At 38.8% G+C, this 17590-nt stretch overlaps 1 long non-coding RNA gene across 1 annotated transcript in view; it reads right to left on the bottom strand.

The window, feature by feature from the left end:
- Positions 1-16104: 16104 nt before the first annotated feature.
- Positions 16105-17590, bottom strand: part of LOC131499364 (uncharacterized) — a 36775-nt gene continuing 35289 nt past the window's right edge. Inside the window, exon 3 of the long non-coding RNA XR_009255826.1 lies at positions 16105-16252. This is a non-coding gene — a long non-coding RNA (uncharacterized LOC131499364). The remainder of the gene's footprint in view (positions 16253-17590) is intronic.

Below are 17590 nucleotides of genomic sequence, written 5' to 3'. Positions count from 1 at the left end.
TAACCTCCTAACTGGTCTCCCTGATTCTGGTCTTGCTCTCTCCATTCCATCACTCACATCCCTGTCATAAGCATATAATCAATCTGGATGAAAAGGAGCTGTAAACGGCAATAGATATCAATGTCTTCAAATCATGTTCTTTAAAAAATATGATGTCATAGGTTAAGACATAATCAGTTAAACATAGTTCTCCTGGAGACAGGTTGACCGCTCAGCACAAGAATCAAATGAAATATAACAATGAACGATGTATCAGTTCACTTGAAATAATACTCATGGAGAACCGACATTTATTGGATTGTGCAGAGATGATGTGGAGGTTAGTAATGCTGGAAGGGCATGGTGGATTAAGATGAACTTCTCCAGCATTCCGAAGGCCATCTGGTCTTTGTGATCATGTCAGAGAAAGAATCATTTACTAAAGTCTATTCTATCTTGATAATTCCAGGAGCAAAAGTTACAACCAATAGGGACAAACTATGCTACCCCCTAAATGATAAATACATTGTTAAAGTGGTTAGGAAGGGGCTTCTTCAAACTTCATGACTACAGTGAACCCTCAAATACTAGGGGCTTTAAACAAAGATGTTACCAGAGCAGCTTTAATACACTTACTGCCTGCAGGTTAAAGGGGAGAAAATGGTCTAAGTTTAGCATGTTCAGAGAAAATGGCATTGAGTATAAAATGGAATAAAATCTGGAGATTAGCAAAAGCAAATAAGACTAGCAAAAAAAAAAAAAAAACAGCAGAGATGAGACATGGTATTTAAATTAGCATTTCCTAAACTATCTGTGGTAAAGACCAGTTTTTTTAAAAAAATATCCAAACCATCACAGACTAATATTTTTATAAAACAATAAAATTAATACTAGAAAAATGAAATGTAAAATAAAAACAAGATGCTGTGACTGCTTTTTATGACTGGGTTACCCAGACATAAAATTTCCCAAATGCTCATTTTTAATTTTTGTGTTTATCTCATCATGAACCAGTAACAGTTCATAGGCTGGTACTGGTCTATGGACCATGCTCTGAGTAGCACTATTTTAAAGGATTTATTTCGAATAAATGGCAAAGACTTTTCTCACAAAGATATACTGTTGGAAAGACACTAATCTGTTAATTAATATTCATGTATCTTTCTTTCAAAGACTGAAACGTTTGGCTGTTTGGGTGTTGAAAAAGTTCCACCTCTCATCAGGTTAAGTTGAGACCATCTCTGAGAAAATGCCTATCAAACCGGTGAGCCTCAAGTCAGCCTCCAGAAAAACAATGGCTATGTGGATTAAAAACTCTCATCAGAGAATATATAAGCTGTGACTATAACGTTGACTGTATTGTTTAGTGATGGATTTTTCGGTCAATCAACCATTAAGAATGTCTTTCTATCCCACCCAGATCTCAATCAATTATCACGATGTCTGATTTGATAGGCTGATAGTCACAGTTGATAGAAACACTAGTGATAGGGCAGGTTCCTTAGACTATATCGAACAATAAATATCCATCAAGCATGAGCTATATTCTGGCTTCTTTCTGTCCTTATTCTAAATACAAGGGCAGCTGTCTCCCTCTGAAAAGACATGTATAGTCTGTGCTTAAACAGCAGATGGAAGATCTCAGCTTCTCCGATCCACTATTGTTTTAGGTTAAAGGGGCTAAGAAATACTGACGAATCTGGGATAGTGAAAGGATGGACAGAGACTTTTATTTCTTACCTTAAAAATTTTGTTCACAGACAAGCTATTCTCAAACCGTGGCTTTAAATCCCATTACCAGACACATTTAACACGACTCTCATGGGTTGTTTTCATTATGGCCAACGGTGAAATGATGCTTAGTGATAAGTTTAGAAATAAGGAAATGGATATAAGGCATGGAGAGGATATGTATTAATTTATATATCAACTTGTAATTTGAGGAGACTGACATACAGAGTTTGGAGGAGAGAAGACTTCAGGAAGACACCCTTCAGGCAGGTAAAAACCAAAAATACCATGGAAGTGGCAGCTCAGGATGGCAAATATGCATTGAATGTGTTCTAAGCATTGAGGATGCAAAGTTAAAATGCTGTCTTTGTTTTCGAAGGTCTAGTGTCAGAAGCAGACATACAAACAATTACAAAATAGTGGGAGACATGCAAAAATAGGAATTTGTACAAGGTACTGATGACAGGGTGATTAACTCTATCAGGTGGAACTGTAAACAAATACAAAAGGTTACAAAGTAATTTATGTTGGTAAAGTGACTCCCCAAATGTAAGGGAAACCTGAGGTCTAATTCACAAGTCAAGCATGCCCACAAACCTTCCACTTGTAAAGATATAGGTTAAAAACTCTCCATTAGAGGGGCGTCTGGGTGGCTCAGTCGGTTGAGCGTCCGACTTCAGCTAAAGTCATCATCTCACACTCTGTGAGTTCGAGTGCTGCGTTGGGCTCTGTGATGACAGCTCAGAGCCTGAAGCCTGCTTCAGACTCTGTGTCTCCCTCTCTCTCTGCCCCGCCCCTGCTCATGCTCTGTCTCTCTCTGTCAAAAATAAATAAACATTAAAAAAAAACAAACCTCTTCATTAGGAATATCACCCACCACTAAAACTATACACATATATACCATCATCCCTATCCATGCAATACCCAGCAAAGCTCTTATTTAACTAAAACCATTTTGAATGAGCACTGGAGGGATCCACAAAAAGGCAAACAGTAATGGATAAAAAGAATGAATTCTACTTGACTTAAACCTTCAGGGGTTATTATAAATGGAATTTTTTTGGTAATTTCATTTTTGGATTTTCATTGCTACTGTATATCAATACAATTGATTTTTGTATATTGATCTTGCATTCTGCAACACTGTTGAACTTGTTTACTAGTTGTAGTAGTTGCTTTTTAATGGATTGCTTAGGATTTTCTGTATACAAGATCATATCACCTGAAAATGATGATGGTTTTACTTTTTCCTTCCCAACCTGGGTGCCTCTTATCTCTTTCACTTGCCTACTTGCCCTGGATAGACCCTCCAATACAACGCTGAACAGAAGTGGTGAGAGCAGACATCCTTGTCTTGTTCCTGGTATTAGGGGGAAAGTACTTAGTCTTTCGCCACTAAGTATATTAGTCTTGGGGTTTTTATAGATGTCCTTTTTCAGATTGAGGGATTTTCCTTTTAATTCTAGTTTATTGAGTGTTTTTATCACGAAAGAATGTTGGATTTTGTCTAATGCTTTTTCTGCTATTTCTCTGTTTTTAAATTAAAAAATTGCATTGCTTGAGTCTGGCTTTTCTAGGAAGGCAGATCACCTACCTAATTGGTGGATTCAGGTGAAGAGGATAAGAAACAGAAAGTTACTAGTATGACTTAGTTTCTATTTCCTACATTTAACAAGGTAATACAAGAAAACAGGGGGCCCAAGAAAGAACTTGGCAGCTTGTAAATGGGGTTGAAAAATATAACTATTTTTCATTTCCAACTTGCAAAAGATGAAACTGAGAAATGTTTTGAGCAAGAAGACTGATTTTTAAAAAGACTCACCTGCAAAACCTTATCATTATCAACATCACGGCCATCATTTCCTCTGCTAAAATCTCTGAGTTGAGTTGGTGGTACCCATTCAATGCTTTCAGTTGGACAAAATGACAAAGGAAAAGAAGTGATGATTGAACCATAATATGGCTAAGTTTCTCCTGGGAAATTGTACAGTTTCATTTCATTGGCAAAAGAAAGTCTTATGGCAAAATAAAGCCTAATGTCAAAGAGACAGTCACTTATATGAGTAGCGGCTGAAAATCAAATGAAAATGAGTGGTATGTATAATCATTTCATAGGGAAGGGGAGACAATAATTGAGAAGAGTAATAAAATCTGTCTATTCTTTTGGTCACAAATACTTGCTCCTTCTTTTATATGCAAAACACTTCCATCTTTTCTTTATTTATTTTAAAAAAAATTTTTTTTTAACGTTTATTTATTTTTGAGACAGAGAGAGACAGAGCATGAATGGGGGAGGGGCAGAGAGAGAGGGAGACACAGAATCGGAAACAGGTTCCAGGCTCTGAGCCGTCAGCCCAGAGCCCGACGCGGGGCTCGAACTCACGGACCGTGAGATCGTGACCTGAGCCGAAGGCGGACGCTTAACCGACTGAGCCACCCAGGCGCCCCTCCATCTTTTCTTTAAAGAAAACACCCCTAAGTCTCATCCAATCACATTTCACACTCAAAGCACTGGATCTCATATGGATCCTCTTGGTCCAGATACTTGTGAACTAATAAGCCAACTTACTTGCCCTTGCATGCTCAATACATAGTGGTGGAAGAGGGACAGGGTAACTGCAATAAATATTTCCATTTACAAAGGGAAGCAATGCAAATCATACAGCTGTCACTGATTCTCAACAATTTTGGATTTTTGTGATTGGGGTAGGGAGTGTTCTTTACTTGGGCTCTTGTTCTGCTTCCTGGAGGAGTTTCCTAGTTCATTGTTTTCCACGGTCCTGGGAGATCCTATTATACTCCTTGGCCACATCTGAAAAGGGTATTGAAAAATATGCTTTCCACTGTGCTTTGGCCTGTTTTCTGTAGAAGACTGGGAACTTCAAAGTCATTTTTGTCATAGTAGCCATATAAAACAAACAAACATACAAACAAACAACTCTGTGGCAATGGCTCTTTGGGAAGTGTTGCAGTCGTAACAATAGTAAATCTTCCAGTCCATGACCATGGGATGTGTTTCCATTTATTTAGGTCCTTAGACTGTAATTTCTTTCAAAATATTTTGTTTGTAATCTCTTTTAAAAAATATATTTGGCTTTGTATTTGTTTGATCCTGGGCAGGTCTCTAGGTCAATAATCAATTGCTTAATTCTTTTTGAGACATGCCTCCCTCTAGACTTGATTACAGGTATCTTGAGTTATGAGTTCTGTGGGAGAACCAATCATTAGTCAGTCTATGGGCAATATCACAGACCATGTAGTACCTGCTATGTTTTCAAAATATGATGAGAAACAAGAGCCTTGTTATGCAAATAAAGGTTGTCTCCAAAACATGGGACAACTAAGCCCATTTTGAAAAATGAGAACCATCCCCTCTAGTTCAGTGGTTTTAAACCGGGGTTGATTTTGCTCCCTAGGGGACATTTGGCAATGTCTAGAGACATTTTAGTTGTCACAACCGGGGGATGCCACTAGCATCTAGTGGGAAGAGGCCAGGGATGGTGCTAAACATTCCAAAATGCACAGAACATCCCCCTTCCTGCCTCTTCTCTCTCTCCCCAACAAAGAATTATCCAGCCCAAAATGTTAACAGTGCTGAAGTTGAGAAACCCTATTCCTAACAGTACCACTGAAACAGAAGTCCCATTAATACTCCCGATAGCTCTCCAGAGCAAAAACAGATAACATGTTTCTGTGTTTACCCCACCAGCCAGATCTATGTTCTTCAATTTTTTCTTCCCCAGAAGCAAAAAGTAGGATCAGAGAGACTATGAAAGCCCACTTGTTTTGATACTTGAAGGAATCACAATTTGTTTTTTAACCTTTCATTGTCTATTGACCACATCTCCATCTTCCATCTTGTTTGTTAAGATTTTTTTTACACAATGCATAATCTTTTGATCCCTTCCTTTAGCTATCAAAGATTCTCCATCATGCTAAAACACATTCTTGATTGACATGGATTTTATTTCTCCTTTTAAAATTCTTAGTGCAGCCTTTCTTTGGGTCCTTTTAGAAGGAAAAGAAGAGATACTGAGAAGTCCTGTTCTGGTTTTATAATAATGTCTGGTTTATCAATATTACTATCTAGCACCTCCAAGAATGTTCCTATTGTTATAAAGTGTTTGTGAAAAAAAATCCATCAGTTTCACACTAAAACAGGGGTTATGCTTGAAGGGTTTCATGCTCAGGACCTTGGAGTCCTCAAACACCAGGGAGATATTTTAATAAAAATATGCAGAATGGTTCAGACAGACATTAGTCTAACAGGAGACAGAACACAGGAAAAGGGAAATTATAGATGAAAAAAATACCTATTATGTCATATAAGGTAGACCTTTCCTGAGAGACCAAGGTAGGCTGTACCCTCTAAGGATCTAGATTCTAGGAGAAGAAAAGAATATGCTGTTAGTCTTAGTTTTAGTCATGTCACCAATTTACAAAGCCTAGGCAGGATCTCAGTGACTACAGTAAGAGTCCATGCTTGATTATGACTGAATTTTTCTAATATTTCAGAAGAAAATACATAGAGAAAATTAGAGCAGTGTGACTTTTGGAAGCAGCATTTGCTTTCTTGGCTAGTTTTAGAAATCTCTACTACTTTCCTTAAAGGACAATTCTGTCTTCTAATAGAATTCCTGACTAGGCAGATAGTTTTGTTAGATAGATGTTCTATTAACATTTTGCTTTTTTCATTTCATACCATTTACCTTTTATTTCTTTGTATCATGGTTGAAAATGAATATGATTCTTATCTCTTCCTCAGGTTTTTCTTTTTTTCATTGTGACATCTGTGCATTAATCACTGTTTAGCCAAGCTTCAGAGACCTGATTCTTTTAATGGGAAGTGAGCATGCTTCTGTGGAAAGCATGCCAGCTTTTAAGTTAGAAGCCTGGATGCTAGCCTGGTATCTGCCATTCTCTGGTTGAGTGTTCTAGGACAAGTCACTTCTGTATTTTTTAGTACAATTAAGGTTGTACCCAAATATCTTTAAGGGGTCACTTGTATCTCAAATATTTTCCATATGTCTAATCTTTTGTGTATATGAGAACAGTAGCATGGTAGCTAAATATTTTCTTTTCTCTGCTTATTTTGCAACTATCTGTTAAGGTAGAGCATGTGTGTGTGTGTGTGTGTGTGTGTGTGTGCGCGCGCGCGCGTGCCCGCATGTGTGTGTGTATGATGGTGGTGAAGGTAGAAGTGGAGAATGGGGAGAGAATGGACCACTTAACCTTGGTAGCAATAACAAGGTATAATAATCTATACACATAACTTATGTTGAAGATATGCAGGTATTTAAATACCTCTGTTAGAGGAAATATGGAAGCATTCATCACGGTTACAAAATAGCATTCTCAGAAATGTCATTCTCTCCCTCCCCCAGGACAGATAAAGCACCTGCAGACTTTGACTGGTCACTGAAACAGCCATGAAAACCCTCGTGCTTTTATAAAGCAGGACAAGGCTTTGAAGCTCCAGCTTTAAATCGCCCCAGCATCTCCCAGCTGTAATAAGGACAGCATTTCCCTAGTCAAAACATCCTGATTCTATTTATAGGCTTTCACTTATCTGAATAATAAACAGAAATAGCAGACTGTTCTTATATCATTTTCCTTCAACTATCCTACTACTTAATACAATGACAACAATTAAAAAAAATTCCAGAACCACAATACGTAACAGTGGGTTTAGCTAATTACCTTAGAGAAGACACTGACCAATGTATATTGGAAAAGCCGAAGTCTTGCAAGAATGTTTGATTGGCCTTTGTTTACCAACGGTTTCCAATATCTCCCTTGCTATTATTTCTTGGGGAAAAATGTTTCAGCCCTTTATATGATTCCAGAAATATCCAGTCTCCCCGGATGAAGGGAGGCTGTGTTCCTCTGCTAGGTACCTCCCTTAGCTGATGTTGCTTTAAATAAGGACGGCAGACAATACAGCATCCACGGAGACAGCCACAATTCATTTCTATTCTTTTTCCAATGTAAGTTTGTATTAGGTTATTTAATGGACCACAATAGATTCAGTAGGTACAGAAGCCATACCCCCAATGGCTGGTGCTTAATTCCATCCCTGCAGTCTGTTTTAACTAAGACGTTTTCTCCCGTGCATATAATCTTCATTATCATAGAAGTTATTTTTAATTTATAATTAACATAGTTTCCTTCTCATTATGGACGCCTTGATCGACTTAGCCCCTCCAGACACATCTTGTCTGGCGCTGTGCTGGCTATGTCCTGCAGTTCTCTGAATGTGCAGTAGGTGTCTATCTTAGCCTTTCCTTCATCCTTCCTCCTCCTCTCGTCCCTGACACTGTGATATAGTGCATAATTCCAAAATGGCAGCTTTTTGAAAATTCACCTTGATTATCAGACATTAAAAGTGACTCATCCCGCAGTGACTGTCTGGCAGAAGGGATGGGATCAGACAGCAAGACAATGAGGGGACTGGGCGCATTAGCGCACTAGATTACAGAGCCCATCAAAAATACCTTTGTTCTGTCAAAGATCCAATCATTTACTAGTTGTGTTCTGCAGAGGAGAAAGAATGAGAAGAAAAAATCCACCAAACAAACAAACAAAAAAATCCATCCAAGAATTTAAAACCTCCTCAGATCTCTCTGTACTAAGAAGGGAGGGAAGTGTCTGATCAACCATTTCAAGAGGAGGCAAGATGGGGATTGTGCTTGGGAAATGGGAATCTATAGAACCCTTTCTTTCAGTGGCTATCACATTTTCTATCCTAGATTCTGTTCTTTGGGTCTTGGTAAGAGGGAAATAGACAAGTGAACAGGGTCTGGTTTTGCCCTCAGCTGTCCTCAGGCTAATTTATAGAGAATAGTTAGTAGACAAAATATCTCACAATTAGAACATTCATTTTCATTAAAAGAAAGCTTCTGATTTCTATCATATCACAATATAATGCTAACCAAGAAATGTGTGAGGATTAAAGGAAAATATGTGTAAGGGCTATTATTGATAAATACTTTATAAGCATTTAAACTAGCCCATATGAAAAGGCACTAGGAGTCTTTGAAAAGATAGAGCATATGAATTCTTGCATTGAGCATGTGTGTGTTTGTGTGCAAAGGGGAGGAGGGAACTGGAGAACAGGGGCGGGGGTGGTGGTGAGAGATGAGGACATTCGTGTTGAGCCCTGTGTGGGTGTATAACTGGGTAAGATGTGTGCTGAGTCGTCAGCATGACTGCAAGCCTGGCTAGCTTGTCTGATTCTCCAAGGAGACAAATAACCAAATGGGAGGTTGGTGCCTGGCTTTCTTCTTCTTTTCTTTCTTTTTATCATTTTTATCATTTGTCTATGAACTCAGAGGAGCAGTTTATCAGCCACGGAAAATGCCCCAAAGGGGCCCAGATCAAAGGCAGGCTTTGCATTGTGTACTTAGGTGGATCTCCCTGCCAAATACATTAATGTGATTAAAACACAAATTCCATAAACAATTATTTTCCATCTGTTTAGCAACAGTAATAGTGATATGATGTGCCATCAAGAGAATCCTTCTCTTACAGAGATGTACCAAGTGAATTCAAATGCTCTTGTGCACGTGGATGCTGGAGCACTTAGGGAGGATTTGGAGGGTGTTATTCGCCAGCAGGACAGGAGAGTGGCTGCTGTTACCATGCAGGGATCTCTTGATAAGATGGTATTTCAAATGGCTGTCATTTATTAAAATAGGTTCATTAAAATAACTCAACGCATTTCACCGATTGTGCATTATACTTGGAGGTTTGTCGTTTTTCTCCCCTGCCTTCATACTTATTTCTACTCTCAGGTACAGAAAACATATCCCTTTTTTTGCCCCTCTTAATTACCCATAATTGACTTCATGCTTTATTGATGGAGGAAGGCAGATTCAGCAGAACTGCCTGCCTGGTCAGTCGGACTCAGTAACAGTTACACATTCAGAGACCTGTTCGTGTTTGTTTGGATCCACAACACATACTTTGAGTAGGAGAAAGAGAAATCTAAAAAGCTTTAAAAATCTCTGCCTAAACCTGACCAAGAGATTAAAGGGGAGGGCAAAAGGGGAGGGCCCAGACCAATTTCCACACATCAGCACTCGCAATACAGGGATGGATTCATGAAAGAGAGACCTGCAAGAGAGTTTTCATCAGTGGAATTTTAATGAGCCCTAAAGGTTAGCCTTCGACTTTGTTAACAAACAGCTCTAGAGATAATTTCCAATTTTCCGTGTTTATAGAATAGCGGTTCCTTGGTCATAATCAAATTCTGAGACTGTGGAGAGCCTACTCTGCATATCCAGCTGATGCCGAAACACAAACCACCAGAAATTATTAAATGTGTGCTCAAAATCAAATGTAGAAGAAACAAAAAGAAGAAAAAAATTTTTGCAAATTGAAATGATCACATTAACCTTCTCTGATGAAATCAGTTCAAATGAAAAATGCTTATTTTTTTAAAAACCTGCACAGATATTTTGGCTGTTAAAAGGGTAGTGATTATTATAATACTTAAATGGACAGAGACAAGAAAAAAAAGATAATAAACGAAAGAAGACATCATTCCTAGGAATGGCAGACCAGAGTCCCTGGTACATTTTAAATAGGTTTCAAAAGTGTAGGAGAAAATATAGAAGCACAATTTTGCAAGATTGACACTAGATAGGTCAGTTTGCCGGGGATGTGTCCCATCTTTACCCCGCCTTCTGTCTCCCCCTTCTTCCTTCTCTTTTCCATCTCTACTGAGCCCTTGCAGAATTGCCATAATTGTACCAGAAGGGGAACAAGTATGACTAGGATTCCAGCCATATAGAACAAGAGCAAAAGGTAGTTAAGACAAAGGGCCAAATCCAAACACTTGGCTTTTAAAAAAAGTGACTGCAGCATTGAATGGAAAGTGGACCACTTTCCCTGCAACGGTGATCGATCTCCTAATGATGGGGACCAACAGCAGGTGCTTGAGATATAAATGCTGAGAGAAATATTCTAACATGATGCTAACTTTTATTTCCTCCAATGCAACAGATCCCTTTTCATTTCCAGGCTTGCCACCTCTTGATCTGCAGAGGGATGGAAGGGGTTAAAAAAAAAAAAAAGACTGGCCTGAGGCTACGCAACTGCGAGAGATTAAGAGTGAGGCGCTCAGCTGGTGATGCTTTGTTCATTTTTTGGTACATGGAGGGGCACAAAAGGCACAATATTAGGGGCTGGAAGACCTGGGTTCTAATTCGGATTTTGCATCTTATTCCTTACTCCCCATGTAACCTTGGGGGAGGGGGTAGGTGGTCAAACCCTCTGAGTTACAGTTTTCTCCTAGGATAATAGGGAGTGGCAAATTCAGGCAATGTTAGAATTGTGAGGGACTTCCAGGATCATTTAGTTAATTTTCCTCATTTGATAGATAGAAACTAAACAGTAGTAGTAATAATAATAATAATAATAATAATAGTAATAATAACTACTACTATTACTACTGCTAATATTTTCAAGCATTTAATATGTGCCAGGTACTGTTCTAAGTGCTTTATAAATATTGTTCTACTTTCATAACAGCCTCATTTGGTAGGTAGTATTTTTACTCCCATTTTACAGATAGGAAAACTGAAGTCAGTAAGATTCAATAGCCAAGGTGATATAGCTGGTAAAAATGGTGGAGCTGAGTTTTAAACCCAGACAGCCTGGGGGCGCCTGGGTGGCGCAGTCGGTTAAGCGTCCGACTTCAGCCAGGTCACGATCTCGCGGTCCGTGAGTTCGAGCCCCACGTCAGGCTCTGGGCTGATGGCTTGGAGCCTGGAGCCTGTTTCCGATTCTGTGTCTCCCTCTCTCTCTCTGCCCCTCCCCCGTTCATGCTCTGTCTCTCTCTGTCCCAAAAATAAATAAAAAACGTTGAAAAAAAAAATTAAAAAAAAAAAAAACAAACCCAGACAGCCTGGCTCCAGAGGCATACCCTAGTAAGCTGTGAAGTCCCCATTTATTCTCATTTGCACAGGCGGTGCACTATCTGGATTAGTGCTGCACACGGTCCTGAAAGCATAGACTCTACGGACAGTTGTTCTCAGTATTAAGGCAATGCTGAAAGTGGCCACTCTGTTCCCTCCAAATTCCCTGAGATCCCAAGGTCTCTCCAGCCAGGCTTTGTGCGGGTACCCTGTAGTCCTCCCAAGATGGCCTGCTCTATATATTGCCCTTCCCAAAGTCAAAATGCCACCCAAAGTGTCTGTCTGCTGATCTTTTCTCTCTCCATTTCCTTGAAATTCCCTTAAGCTGCTATTGCACTTGTATTCAAACACCCAGCATGATACTTTTTATTTCTTTGCTCTAGCACTAGAACTTGCACACCTTTTGTTAGCCACATGGATCAACACTGCTTCTCAGAGCAGAAATATATTGCAGAAAAGAGAGCTCATGGCAGAATAAAAACCAGTGGCAGGAAAGACACTCAACTGAGGATAGCATGATAAAGCACTCATTGGGTAAGTCTGGTTATAGTGTTACACTACTGCTCATTGGTTGAAAGAAGAGACTACAGTTTGTCATATTAGTTTCCATTGGTTAATAGCACACAGTGCCTGGGGAAAATATATTAACAGTATTTGGTAACGGACTGTTGCTAAAAAGAGAATAGCATTGGGACATCTGGGCGGCTCAGTTGGTTAAGCTTCTGACTTTGGCTTAGGTCATGATCTCACAGTTTGTGGGTTCCAGCCCCACATTGGGCTGTCTGCTGTCAGCACAGAGTCTGCTTTGGATCCTCTGTCTCCCCCTCTCTGCCCCACCTTGCACTCTCTCTCTCTCAGAAATAAACATTAAAAAATTTAAAGGAAAATAAGAACAGCATTACTGTAAAATTATTGTTGCATGGAGAAGTGTTAAATAGGCTATGTGTACTCTATGCCCAAAGGAGCTTGTTGACTTGTTCAGACACCTGAACAAGGCTGTCTAGAGGAGAACCGTTCTGTGTTTTCCTTTTTTTCACACTCACACTTCTCAAACAATTCTAACACCAGATGTGCGGGGTTTTCACACCAAATAATTCTCCAACACTAGATGAGTGTCCTATAATTCAATTCAATTTTGACACTAGCCAGAATTAGCACAGGCCCCTACTGGTTAAGAGCTCACTCCCATAAGACCGTTCCCCATTTCTGACACCAATTTCAAGTAGCAGGTCCCTAGATTACTCACAGTATCTGTCGAATATGGCTACAATTTGAAGGTTCGCATCACCCCCTTCCTCAGGTCCAATCATTTGCTAGACTAGCTCACAGAACTCAGAGAAACACTGACTTACATTTACTATTTTATTATACAATAAAGGACATGATAAAGAATACAGAAAAACAGCCAGATGAAGATATAGAGAGGGTGAGGTCTGGAAATGTCCTAAGTGCAGGAGCTGCTGTTCCCATGGAGTTGGTAGGTGCTACCGTCCCAGCACAGAGATGTGGTCACCAACCTGGAAGCTCTCTGAACCCCACGCCTTTAGGATTTTTACAGTAGTTTAATCATGTATGCATGAGCAATCAATTATTAACTCAATGTCCTGGAGGATGGGAGGTGGGGTTAACAATTCCAAGCTTCTCATCATGGCTTGGTCTCTCTGATGACCAAGCACCCAACCTGAATCTGTCCATGAACCCACCAAGAGTCATTTCATTAGAACAAAAGACATTCATATAAACCAGGAAATTTCAGGGGATTTAGGAACTCTGTGCCAGGAACCAAGGGCAGAGACCAATATATATATTTTTTCTGTTATTTCACAAACCCACATAAGATTCTTTCTGATCTGGCTTCACCTGTCATATTAGCCACCTACTTCGCACCTTGATGTCCTCACACCTGCTGTCCCTTCTGCTTGAGGCAACAGCTCCTCCAAGCCTCTTTTATCATGCCCTCTTCTTCAGTTGTAAATGTCTGTTCATCTTTTAAGATCTGGCCCCAAAGTCACTTTCTCTTTGCAGCCTCCTGACTTCTGGCATTTTCTATAGTACACATGGTCAGAGCACTCATTGCAAAGGATTATAATTAATTGGTTATTCTTATTTCTCTTACTTACCAAAGAGTCCCTTGAAGACAGAGACTATATTTCATTTATCTGTGTATCTTCAATGTCTAGCACAGGGCCTGAATCGTCTTATTTACTCAATAAATATAGAAGGAAGGAGGTAAGGAAGAGAGAGAGGGGGCAGGTGGGGAAGATGTGTCTTTTCTGAAACTACAAAACATTATGAAAATACAAAGAATTACTAACCAGAGAAAGACGTCTACTGTTTGATGTACTCATCCTATATAGGAATGAGCTCACTGTCTTCATAGGCACGATGCTTAAGCCCAGCATGGAGGCCAATGACAATGCTAGCAGGAAGCAGACCTCTTATTCCTCATTTACCTGCTGATGAAAAGGTAGGTAAACAATTTCCCCAAGACAGGATGAGTGCTCTTAACTAATGTCATCACTAGCAGTAATTCAGTTAGCTGAATAAGCATAAAACCTAAAGAACACAGAGACTTAAGAAACTGTTTAATTCATGGTACTAAGTTATTTTATCAGGTGGCATGTAGTTAAGTGCACTTAAATACAATCACATAGCATTTTGTTTGGTCATTCTCCTCTGGGGTGTTAGAAGAACCAGTAGAGAAAAGAAGCTTCCTCAGGGATTTTTCCTTACAGTACAATTTTTACAAAAAGCTGAGTGTACAACTTGCAAAATAATAAGCTTCAGTGATAACACAAGCTTCAGCTACAATTATCACAAAGAGCAACTCTGCTGCCCAAGCTCCTAACTTATCCTTGTGACTACAGAACAGTCCAAAATGTCACATTCAAGTTGAAGTGACTGCAGCCAATTAGATAATTTCTACCAAACTGGGTCCACTAATCGTTGGGCATTATCTTGAGGGACAAATAGGGGTCTGTGACAGGGTACAATGTGGCTTGTGAAATATTAGTTTTGGACAATCACAAATGAAGATCCATGTATGTTAAATTATTCAGCATTCTTGACCTCATTTATTAAGTGACTTCATATGGGTTTTTGCTCATATTCATATAATCTTAGGCTCTAAGGAGCTTGATTTTGTTTCCTTTCCTTAGCTGTCTCCCGATTTCATCTTCATTTTGGCTTCTCCAGTCTTTATGTATCAGAAGTTTAGTATATATATCTCTTTCTATTTTTTATTCTGTTTAATTTTATAATTTAAAGGGCAATGTTTGAGAAATACACAATGGAAGCAGTTGCTAATACAAAGATACATATCAGAAATATGAGTACTAGTTAGGAATCTGCCTCCCATGCCTTTCTTTGCTAGCACACAACCTCAGGTAATACAAAAATCTTCCAAATTAACATCTGCCTTGGTCCACCATCTATGAAGCAGAAAGTTGTGATTGTGACATATGGGTCAGAGCTTTATAAATGAATAAGAACTTCAATGCCAAGTCTGCTTCTGGAAGTGTTCTAAAACGATAGCAATAAGAATGTTTTCCAAAACAATGGGAGAAAGCCACAAAAACACTCCAGGAAGTTCATGTACCCAAGATGTTTGTTGATTCCAATTTGTTCAAAAGATGTTGAGAACAATAGTTCATTGATGCTGACAGGATTTCTCCAACAAATTAGTGTTCTTACATGTTGTAAAGAACCAACTGCATAACTATCCTAAGAATATTCCTAGCAGATATCTTTTAAATTTACAATTTAAAATATATCATGGGGGCAAAGCAATAAAATGGACCTGGAAAGTGAACATTGCCAGATAATGTGATGGAATTAGTGAACATCTACCAAAAGAAAGTTTTTACACTAATACTCTTTATGAGATTCACAAAAGAAATTAGGTAACATTAGGCTTCTCAAGGTAGTTTCTTCCTTGAGATATGTGTGTTTTATAATGTTGTCCATAATTCAAATCATAACCAATACTCTGAAAGTAGAGACACAGATTTCCATTTCATCATACCCAATCCAAATGGGACCAGAACAGGTGTAATCACTTTAAAGTGTTCTTCTCTATAAATCAACTTCGGATATATTCCAGACTGGAGCTGTCAGCCCTTGCAACCCCCTGAAGTTGAGAATTTTTAGCAAACTAAACACAGGCATTAAAATAATGTTTGAATTAGTTTGAATCACAGTGGCCTCTATTCTCATGCTTCTCAGGACCCTACTGTATCTCTTCCATGTGTGAGATGCATAGGAGGGCTGCACATGGGCAAGACTCACCAGAGTGCAGAGCAGGAAGGAGAATTTAGGTCAATTATCTTTTGAAGTGTGATCCCTTTAAACAGCTACTCAAGGTAGTATCTTGCTAACTGTGCTGTATATAATAAAGGTGACCTGTTCTGTTTCTTTAAATAGTGTTTTTGGTTATAAGCGATCAAAGTATTAAATTTGTGTAAGGAAAAAAAAAAGATCAAGAGAAGTGTCATCCACATTCTTTCTGGAATCTATTGGAAGGATTAGGTATGTGTTTTACCTCCTCTGAAAGCCTGGGCATGAAAGTAGGTGCATCCATTTGAGTCTGTCCCAGCTGGATCTTTGTTTTCTTTATCTATAAGCTAAGGAGACAAGTAGTTTAGATGTCACTTCAGGATCTTTGGTAAATATTTTTAAAAATGAAAAAAATATATGGAGTTGATGAATATATGGGGAGGTGGGAGGTGGGAGGTGGAGGCAGACAGTATTTGCTATGGGTCCGTTCTCCAAAGCTTAAAAAATATATTGTGTGTGTGGATATGCATTTTCATTATTTCTTGAGGGAAAAAATCACTGAAAAAATGGTTTTGTGGTTTTTAAAATATCTTTTTTGGTGTGGAAAAATCTTAAGAGTCTTTTAATTGGTAAAATACTTCTACTGCTGTTAGTATCACAGCAGGCTTTAAGAGAAAGCAAATAGATTTAAAGCAACATAATTAATACAGGGAATACCTCTGATAGATATTCAAAGAAAATGATGTAAAACGTCTAAATATTACTTGTACAATTAATTGCTCTTGTGATTATAAAAATAATTCACATTTGTGGTAGAGAATTTGAAAAATATGTAGACATATATAAAAAATACAAATCACCCTGGATCTTACAATTTAGAAGTAACAACTTACCAAATTTCCAGTATATAATGATACACACACACACACACACACACACACACACACATGCATGCACACGTTGAAAAAAGTGAAGAAGCAGTAAGATAGCTTGCGCATAAAATATTTTTTTGTTTACTTGTTTAACTGTTTTCAAGGTTTTGTATCTAGCTATTTTTCCTTATCGTATACTGAGTCAGCCAAAAAAATATTTTTAATAAAGTGAAAAAAAGTGAGTTCACTTCAATCCTATGAAGAACTATGCCAATGAAAATGATAAGAACCTGGTTTCTGCCATTGCCTTTTTTCCAGCAGGCTTATGGGTTATTAGAAAGTTTAAGATGGCTTTCAGAGATTAATTAGTTCCACGTTGAATTTCAACAAATATCCAATGGTAAGAGCATAGCACAAAATCCATTAAGCCTTGTGACTGTTCATTATGAAATTCTGAATTTTAACCGTCTAGCAACGTAATCCAAGCTTAGATTTATCTTTTGTCCCTCAAGACTGTAAATTCCAAACAGAGTATGGACCTCTTCTTTGGGCCTAGGAGGCTACAAGTAGGCAGAGGAGGAAAGAGCTCCTTTGCTCCCCCCTGGGTTTTCTGTCTACATGCTTGCCTAGCACCATGGCTCATTCACCAAGCATGTGGGTGACTAGCAAAGAGATATCATTCCCCTTCTCCCTCTCTCCCTCTCTCTCTGTCTGTCTCTTTCTCTCCCCCATTCTCTCTCTCTCTCTCTCTCTCACACACACACACACACACACACACACACACACACACACGCACACACATATTACACAGCC

This window comes from Neofelis nebulosa, chromosome 17, assembly GCF_028018385.1.
Source record: "Neofelis nebulosa isolate mNeoNeb1 chromosome 17, mNeoNeb1.pri, whole genome shotgun sequence".
Taxonomy (NCBI): domain Eukaryota; kingdom Metazoa; phylum Chordata; class Mammalia; order Carnivora; family Felidae; genus Neofelis; species Neofelis nebulosa.
The sequence above is the reverse complement of the archived record's forward strand: the minus strand, read 5'-3'. Positions and strand labels throughout refer to the sequence as shown.